This window comes from Bos indicus x Bos taurus, chromosome 21, assembly GCF_003369695.1.
Source record: "Bos indicus x Bos taurus breed Angus x Brahman F1 hybrid chromosome 21, Bos_hybrid_MaternalHap_v2.0, whole genome shotgun sequence".
NCBI lineage: Eukaryota > Metazoa > Chordata > Mammalia > Artiodactyla > Bovidae > Bos > Bos indicus x Bos taurus.
This window is the reverse complement of record NC_040096.1, coordinates 58872342-58881439: the sequence shown is the minus strand read 5'-3', so window position 1 is coordinate 58881439 and position 9098 is coordinate 58872342.

Genomic DNA, 9098 nt, shown 5'->3' with positions numbered 1-9098 from the left:
TCCCTTGGACTGCAAGGAGATCCAACCAGTCCATTCTGAAGGAGATCAGCCCTGGGATTTCTTTGGAAGGAATGATGCTAAAGCTGAAACTCCAGTACTTTGGCCACCTCATGCAAAGAGGTGACTCACTGGAAAAGACTCTGATGCTGGGAGGGATTGGGGGCAGGAGGAGAAGGGGACGACAGAGGATGAGATGGCTGGATGGCATCACTGACTCAATGGACGTGAGTCTGGGTGAACTCCGGGAGTTGGTGATAGACAGGGAGGCCTGGCGTGCTGCGATTCATGGGGTCGCAAAGAGTTGGACACGACTGAGCTACTGAACAACAACAGCATATGTCTTGAGAGCAAGGAACTGAGGGATACTTTAGTGATTCGGAAGGTAAAGAACCTGCCTGCAATACAGGAGACACTGGGTTTGTTCCCTGGGTCGGGAAGACCCCCTGGAAAGGGGAATGGTACCCACTCCAGTATTCTTGCCTGGAAAATTCCATGGACAGAGGAGCATGGCAGGCTACAGTTCATGGGGTCACAAAGAGTTGGACACGACTGAGTGACTTTCCCTTTCTTTAAATATACATATTTTTATACTCCTTATTGCCAAATTCAGACTTAAATTGAAGAAAGTAGGGAAAACCACTAGACCATTCAGGTATGACCTAAATCAAATCCCTTATGATTATACAGTGGAAGTGAGAAATAGATTTAAGGGCCTAGATCTGATAGATAGAGTGCCTGATGAACTATGGAATGAGGTTCGTGACATTGTACAGGAGACAGGGATCAAGACCATCCCCATGGAAAAGAAATGCAAAAAAGCAAAATGGCTGTCTGGGGAGGCCTTACAAATAGCTGTGAAAAGAAGAGAAGCAAAAAGCAAAGGAGAAAAGGAAAGATATAAACATCTGAATGCAGAGCTTCAAAGAATAGCAAGGAGAGATAAGAAAGCCTTCTTCAGCGATCAATGCAAAGAAATAGAGGAAAACAACAGAATGGGAAAGACTAGAGATCTCTTCAAGAAAATTAGAGATACCAAAGGAACATTTCATGCAAAGATGGGCTCAATAAAGGACAGAAATGGTATGGACCTAACAGAAGCAGAAGATATTAAGAAGAGATGGCAAGAATACACAGAAGAACTGTACAAAAAAGATCTTCACGACCCAGATAATCATGATGGTGTGATCACTGACCTAGAGCCAGACATCCTGGAATGTGAAGTCAAGTGGGCCTTAGAAAGCATCACTACAAACAAAGCTAGTGGAGGTGATGGAATTCCAGTTGAGCTATTCCAAATCCTGAAAGATGATGCTGTGAAAGTGCTACACGCAATATGCCAGCAAATTTGGAAAACTCAGCAGTGGCCACAGGACTGGAAAAGGTCAGTTTTCATTCCAGTCCCAAAGAAAGGCAATGCCAAAGAATGCTCAAACTACCACACAATTGCACTCATCTCACACGCTAGTAAAGTAATGCTCAAAATTCTCCAAGCCAGGCTTCAGCAATATGTGAACCGTGAACTTCCTGATGTTCAAGCTGGTTTTAGAAAAGGCAGAGGAACCAGTGATCAAATTGCCAACATCCGCTGGATCATGGAAAAAGCAAGAGAGTTCTAGAAAAACATCTATTTCTGCTTTATTGACTATGCCAAAGCCTTTGACTGTGTGGATCACAATAAACTGTGGAAAATTCTGAAAGAGATGGGAATACCAGACCACCTGATCTGCCTCTTGAGAAATTTGTATGCAGGTCAGGAAGCAACAGTTAGAACTGGACATGGAACAACAGATTGGTTCCAAATAGGAAAAGGAGTATGTCAAGGCTGCATATTGTCTCCCTGCTTCTTTAACTTATATGCAGAGTACATCATAAGAAACGCTGGACTGGAAGAAGCACAAGCTGGAATCAAGATTGCTGGGAGAAATATCAATAACTTCAGATATGGAGATGACACCACCCTTATGGCAGAAAGTGAAGAGGAACTAAAAAGCCTCTTGATGAAAGTGAAAGTGGAGAGTGAAAAAGTTGGCTTAAAGCTCAACATTCAGAAAACGAAGATCATGGCATCCGGTCCCATCACTTCATGGCAAATAGATGGGGAAACAGTGGAAACAGTGGCAGACTTTATTTTTCTGGGCTCCAAAATCACTGCAGATGGTGACTGCAGCCATGAAATTAAAAGATGCTTACTCCTTGGAAGGAAAGTTATGACCAACCTAGATAGCATATTCAAAAGCAGAGACATTACTTTGCCAACAAAGGTCCGTCTAGTCAAGGCTATGGTTTTTCCTGTGGTCATGTATGGATGTGAGAGTTGGACTGTGAAGAAGGCTGAGCGCCGAAGAATTGATGCTTTTGAACTGTGGTGTTGGAGAAGATTCTTGAGAGTCCCTTGGACTGCAAGGAGATCCAACCAGTCCATTCTGAAGGAGATCAGCCCTGGGATTTCTTTGGAAGGAATGATGCTAAAGCTGAAACTCCAGTACTTTGGCCACCTCATGCGAAAGTTGACTCATTGGAAAAGACTCTGATTCTGGGAGGGATTGGGGGCAGGAGGAGAAGGGGACGACAGAGGATGAGATGGCTGGATGGCATCACCAACTCAATGGACGTGAGTTTGAGTGAACTCCAGGAGTTGGTGATGGACAGGGAGGCCTGGTGTGCTGCAATTCATGGGGTCGCAAAGAGTCGGACACTACTGAGCGACTGATCTGATCTGATACCTTTCTAAATCAGTATCTTTTTTTATTGGAGTATAATTGCTTTACAATGTTGTGTTTCTGCTGAACAACCAAGTGAATCAACTATGTGAAATTCGCTCATTCGTGCGACCCCCATGGACTACATGATCCTTGGAATTCTCCAGGCCACAAAATTGGTGTGGGTAACCTTTCCCTTCTCCAGGAGATCTTCCAAAACCAGGGATTGAACCCAGGTCTCCCTCATTACAGGCGGATTCTTTACCAGCTGAGCCACAAGCAGATCAACCATATGCATACATATATCCCCTTTCTCTTGAACCTCCCTCCCACCCCCACCGCCCCCCATCCCACCTCTAGGTCACCGCAGAGCACCAAGCTGAGCTCCTTGTGCTGTTTAGCAGCTTCCCACTAGCTATCTGTTTTCACATGGTAGTACATATATGTCAGTCTACTCTCAATTCATCCCACTCTCCGCTTCCCCCAGCTCTATGCTGACATGTCTGTTCTCTATGCCTGTCTCTCAATTCCTGCCCTGCAAATAGGTTTATCTATACTATTTTTGTAGATTCCATATATATGTGTAAAGTCAGCATTTTAATAAGAAAACACTAAATGCATTCCCACTTAGATCAAGAGTAAGACAAGGCTACTCGTTATATTCATTACCATTTCACATTGGGGGTGTTAGACTATGCAATTAGACAAGAGGGAGCAGAGACATAGAATTGTAAACTCTATTTGCAGATGACATGTAATGTACTTGCATAACTGAAGCAAATCAATGGTAAAACAAACTCAATAAAAGATTTCAGCAAGATACCAGAATACAGAGTTAACACACAAAAGCAATTCCTTCATATATACAAACAACAACCAATTAGAACACATAATGGAAGAGAAAATCCAAAAAAATCAAAAAGATATAGCACTTAGAAATAAACAAGAAATGTGCAGAACTGATATAGAGAAAATTAGAAAATATTCCTTAAAGATACAAAATTATAGTTCATATAGTTATAGTTCAGTCACTCAGTCGTGTCCTACTCTTTGCGACCCCATGAACTACAGCACGCCAGGCCTCCCTGTCCATCACCAACTCCCGGAGTGCACTCAAACTCACGTCCATCGAGTCAGTGATGCCATCCAGCCGTCTCATCCTCTGTCATCCCCTTCTCCTCCTGCCCTCAATCCCTCCCAGCATCAGGGTTTTTTCCAATGAGTCAACCCTTCGCATGAGGTGGCCAAAGTACTGGAGTTTCAGCTTTAGCATCATTCCTTCCAAAGAACACCCAGGACTGATCTCCTTTAGAATGGACTGGTTGGATCTCCTTGCAGTCCAAGGGACTCTCAAGAGTCTTCTCCAACACCACAGTTCAAAAGCATCAATTCTTCGGCGCTCAGCTTTCTTCACAGTCCAACTCTCACATCCATCCATGACCACTGGAAAAACCATAGCCTTGACTAAACTGACCTTTGTTGGCAAAGGAATGTCTCTGCTTTTGAATATGCTATCTAGGTTGGTCATAACTTTCCTTCCAAGGAGTAAGCGTCTTTTAATTTCATGGCTGCAGTCACCATCTGCAGTGATTTTGGAGCCCAGAAAAATAAAGTCTGACACTGTTTCCACTGTTTCCCCATCTATTTGCCATGAAGTGATGGGACCAGATGCCATGATCTTCATTTTCTGAATGTTGAGCTTTAAGCCAACTTTTTCACTCTTTCACTTTCATCAAGAGGCTTTTTAGTTCCTCTTCACTTTCTGCCATACGGGTGGTTCAGACTTGAACAAATGCAAAAATATTCCTTATTGAATAAGATGTTCAGCCTCATCTAGATGTCAGTTTTCCCTAAGTTATCAACTTAATTGTATTCCAATACAAATACTAGCAAATGTTTTTTTCTGGAGATAGACAAAATGATGCCAAAGTCCGTACAGAAGAATAAACCTTCAAGAGTAGCCAGGAAAACACGGAAAAGAGAAAAGATGTGGGGGCAGGGGGTGGAGGATTGGGGACCAGCCCAATCAGATGTCGACTCAGACTGCACAGACACTGTAATTATATCTCTGGTACTGGAATATGAATAGATAGGAAGACCAATGAAATAGGTTAGAAAGTCTAGCAATACAAATACAAATGGAAATTCAATATTTGATAAAGACTTTTAAGTAAATAATATTGGGACAACTGAATAGCCATTTGGAAAGGATACAATTAGACTCATTCTTCACACATAAGAATAAACTAAGAATCAGAGACCTAAATGAAAAATAAGAAAGAACTGTATAAGTACTAGAAGAAAACACAGATAAATTTCTCTGTAATTTAGGTAGAGAAAAAGTCTTCCCTACCATGACTAAAAGTCCATATGAAATTTTTTAAAGGACTGAGAAGTTTGACCATACAAAATATTTTTAATTGCTTGGTCAAAAATTCATAAACAAAGTCAACAGAAGTGAAAATCTGAGAGAAGATACTTGCAAGAAACGTCACTGATAAAGAGCTAATATCCCTAATAAGTGGTGCTTCAACATATGAAAATATGTTCAACCTCATTGATAAGAAAAATGCAAATTAAGACTACATTGAGATTACCATTTGGATGAAGACTACCATTTCCTATTCATCAGGTTGGCTGCTGAACAGGCAGGACACTCTACTGGTTGTACAGAAACAGTCATCTTCATATGTTGCTAGTGTGAATGCCAGTGGGTCCTTGTAAAAAAAAAGGATCAACTAAAAACTAATTAAATGGTTACCTGCAGGGGAGGGAGGAGGACAGAATGGAAGAGATTGGGGGGTAGGATATAGCACTTCTCTTCACCGACCTTTTTATATGGTTTAGACTTTTAGAATAATGTTAATATTCTGTATATTCAACAATAAAATTAAATGAACAAATGAGGAAAGCCCTAAAACCACGTGAAAAGAAAACAAGTGAATTCAAACATACTTCAAACAGATAATATAACTGCGTTAAAGGGGAGAAGAAGAATCAGTCCAAGGAACTTTTCAACATAATAGTTGGGCAATATGCTTCATCACCTACTAGCATGCATGTATATGCATGTCTGTGCACACACACACTACCGTATGATGAACGGTTGGAGATGACAAGGTAATCCCAAGAACAAGAGGATTCTCTTCTGTAAATAGTATTGAATTCTCAAATCCAAAAAATTTAATACGGTCGCAATACCTGAAGCTACTATATATAAAGAGAAGAGAATGGTAAAACGTGGGAAATGTTTTAAAATTAGTGAACCTGGGTTAAGGGTTTACAGCAGTTTTTTGTAACTACTCTTGCGATTTTAAAGTTTGAAATGATTTAAAGATAATTTTTTAAATTAAAACAAACAAATGAGTAATGAACCCCAGCACAAAAGCAAAAGGGAAAGGACATGACCTCCCAGGCAGAAGGACCATCTCAGTGAAAACCTATTGCCACACTAGGTGGCTGTACTGGTTAGCTGCCTTGGAACCCAGAGGTCTGGGTTCAAATTCAAGCTCTGTGTTCTTGAACAAGTTTACTGACCTCTCTGATTATCTGTTTCTTTATACTAAGGAAAACTTACTACCATGTCCTTCTGAGTCAGATGTCCTTTGCCCTGAACCAAAGAGAAAGCCCATCTCAAGGAAAGAAAGCTAGGTTAATTAACCTGTCATGCTAGGCAGATGCAAGTGCTATCCAGGCAAGCCTCTAGTTACCCAGAAGTTATCCCCACCTCGCTGATCACAGTAGCACACTTGCCTGGACCATCAGCTTTCTAGCACTGGGGACAGAGGATGAATCTGCCATCTTGTTAGGTGTCACTGGAGCCGGGGGAGCCAGGGTGGAGGCAGCCTGGAGCGGGAGCAGGGAGACAGAAGGCCAGTGGGGAGGGAGAGAGAGGCCGCTTTGCAAACAGTGAACCATTTGCCCCACGCGTCTGCATGTCGCAAGGATTTCGGAAGCTTTTTGTTTTCTATCTCTGTACCCCACACTCGCCCAGGCTTTCCTCTTGATCTGATCCACACTGAGCGGACGAACTGCGATTCTCTGGTTCCTGAAGCCTGATTCTGCCAATACCTAGCTCTGGTTGTTTTTCAGACATTCAGCCCTTTGGGTCCTAGGACAGATTTGCTTTAGAAGCCCCTGGATCTCACCCTCCAGGGTGGCTCCCAGAAGCTCTGTGCTGCCTGCCTACTGAGCTGTTCCAGGAAAGACTGTACTGTCTCCTCTGAGTTGATTCTGATCACCACACACCTTCCCATCAGATGTTTCCCAATCTCTCTGCAGAGGCTGGTGAATGAAATGCAGATGGGAAATCAGGTGGCCTGGCTGTATTCCGGCACCACCAAAGGCAGGAAGGGCCTTAATGAGTACGGGCGTGCATTTTCTGGGCTTCCCTGGTGTCTCTACCAGAGAGTAAAGAATCTACCTGCAATGCAGGAGACCCAGGCACGATCCCTGGGTGGAGAAGGGAATGGCTACCCACTCCAGTATTCTTGCCTGCAGAATCCTATAGATTGAGGAGCCTGGCGGGCTACAGTCCATGGGGGTCACAAAGAGTCAGACACCACTGAATGACTAACATTGACCTTTTTTTTCCCCTGGCATCTTCTCCTCTGTCAAGTCCAAATCCAGGGTCTGGGCTTACCATTGAGGTTCATTCTGGCTCTGAAATTATACCACAAATACCATTCATTAGCTCTTCCTACCAGGTAGCAAGCTCTTTACAGGCACTGCTTCATTTAAGCCTCACTGCAGTCCTAACAGCTCAGCCCTGGGAGTCCCATTTTACAGATCAGGAAACGGAGGCAAGAAGAGGTTAAGGAGCTTATTCAGGGCTACACAGCTGGTGAAAGAGCTCACAGTTACAGGGGCCAGTGTTGACCTTGACCTGCTGGGAGCAGTGCAGGACTCATCTTTGCTGAAGGTGGAGAACTTCCGGGCCACCCTTCCTAGGGGTCGGGACCCACCACCTTAGAAGCAATGCTGCCCACAGACTTCCTGGTTCCTGGGTGCTGCTGCGATATTCATGGGCCAGGCACAGTTTTGGCTGCTTTATGGAGAAGGAAAAGCAAGTTCACAAGTTAGGTTACATTCCTAAGGTCTGGCAGCCAGGAATTTGGAAGACTTGAGATTCAAGCCCAGGGAGTTTGACAGAGGCCTTTACACTCTTTCCAATACATTCTGCCACCTTCCTTATAAAGATCAGTTTCTGAAATTCCCGCAGACGTTTTAAGAGACTCCCAAATGGTCAAGTGCTCCATGATGACTTTTATGGCACCTCTGAATCCCCTGTGATCGCTGTGCTCCACACCCTCCATGCTCACTAGCTCCTCCCAGGCCTTTGCCCCAAGCAGAAGCCAGCAGACCCTGCCTCCTGGTTGCCAGCCGCCCCTCAGCTGCAGAACTCCAGGGGCCGGAAGCAGAGGCTGGCTCCTGTGCTGAGCCTAGAACCCTGGCCCAGCCTCATCTGCCGGCACCCTTCACTTTGGCCTCTTCAGGCAGCCATTCTCAACAGAGCAGGTACTTCCCCAGAGGAACACTCCGGAAACTTGCTGGGGCACTTCTGATTTCCACAACCATTTGGAGCAGCGCTTCTGGGTTCCCGTGACTGCGGGCCAGACATACCAGATATACTGGAAACACACCCGCCTGTCCCCCACAGTGAAGTGGTGTCACGTGACTGCAACGTCCCGCTGCAAGTCCATGTGGGTGGAACACTTGAAAACCTACTTATAAATGATCTGAGCCCAGACTCTCACAGGGCCACAGGTATTTTAGCTCAGCTGAAAACGCCATCCCCCCACCACCAATTTTTAATTCCCATGTAATTTTCTATGAAAGTAAATCAGAGGAAGATTTCTATTTTGTTTCTGGGGAACTGAATGTGACTCACCATTGCAGAAAGCCGCATCGCTGGTAGTGATCGTGACTTTGGTGGGGAAGGGCCAATGCAACAGGTGTGCAGCAGAGAGCACTCCCACCTGGTCCCGCATCTGACAGTACCACTGCCGCTTCACGTGTAGTCACGGCAGAGCATTTACATACTTAAAGAAACGTTATCTTCTTATAGTTTCCTTTTCCCTCCATATTGTAAAGCATTATTATTATTTTTTAAATTTTGTGGGTTGATTCTCTTAACTACAAATTTCACTTGAGTAGTAAAGGGCACATAAAATATTTATATTATTAAAAAGAGTCTAACAGTCTGAGAGTTTTTGTCTTAAAGGGTCTACATCAGCCTTGACTTTCAGTGTTTGAGGATTTTAGTCTTAGAAGTCCATCTGCCTGGGGAAGCAGAGAGTTGACCTTGAAATAGGCTCTTTATGGCTGGTGGGGATTAAAGGGTCTGTCTCTCCCACTGGCAGGGCTTCCCCAGGTGGCACAGTGGTAAAGAATCTGCCT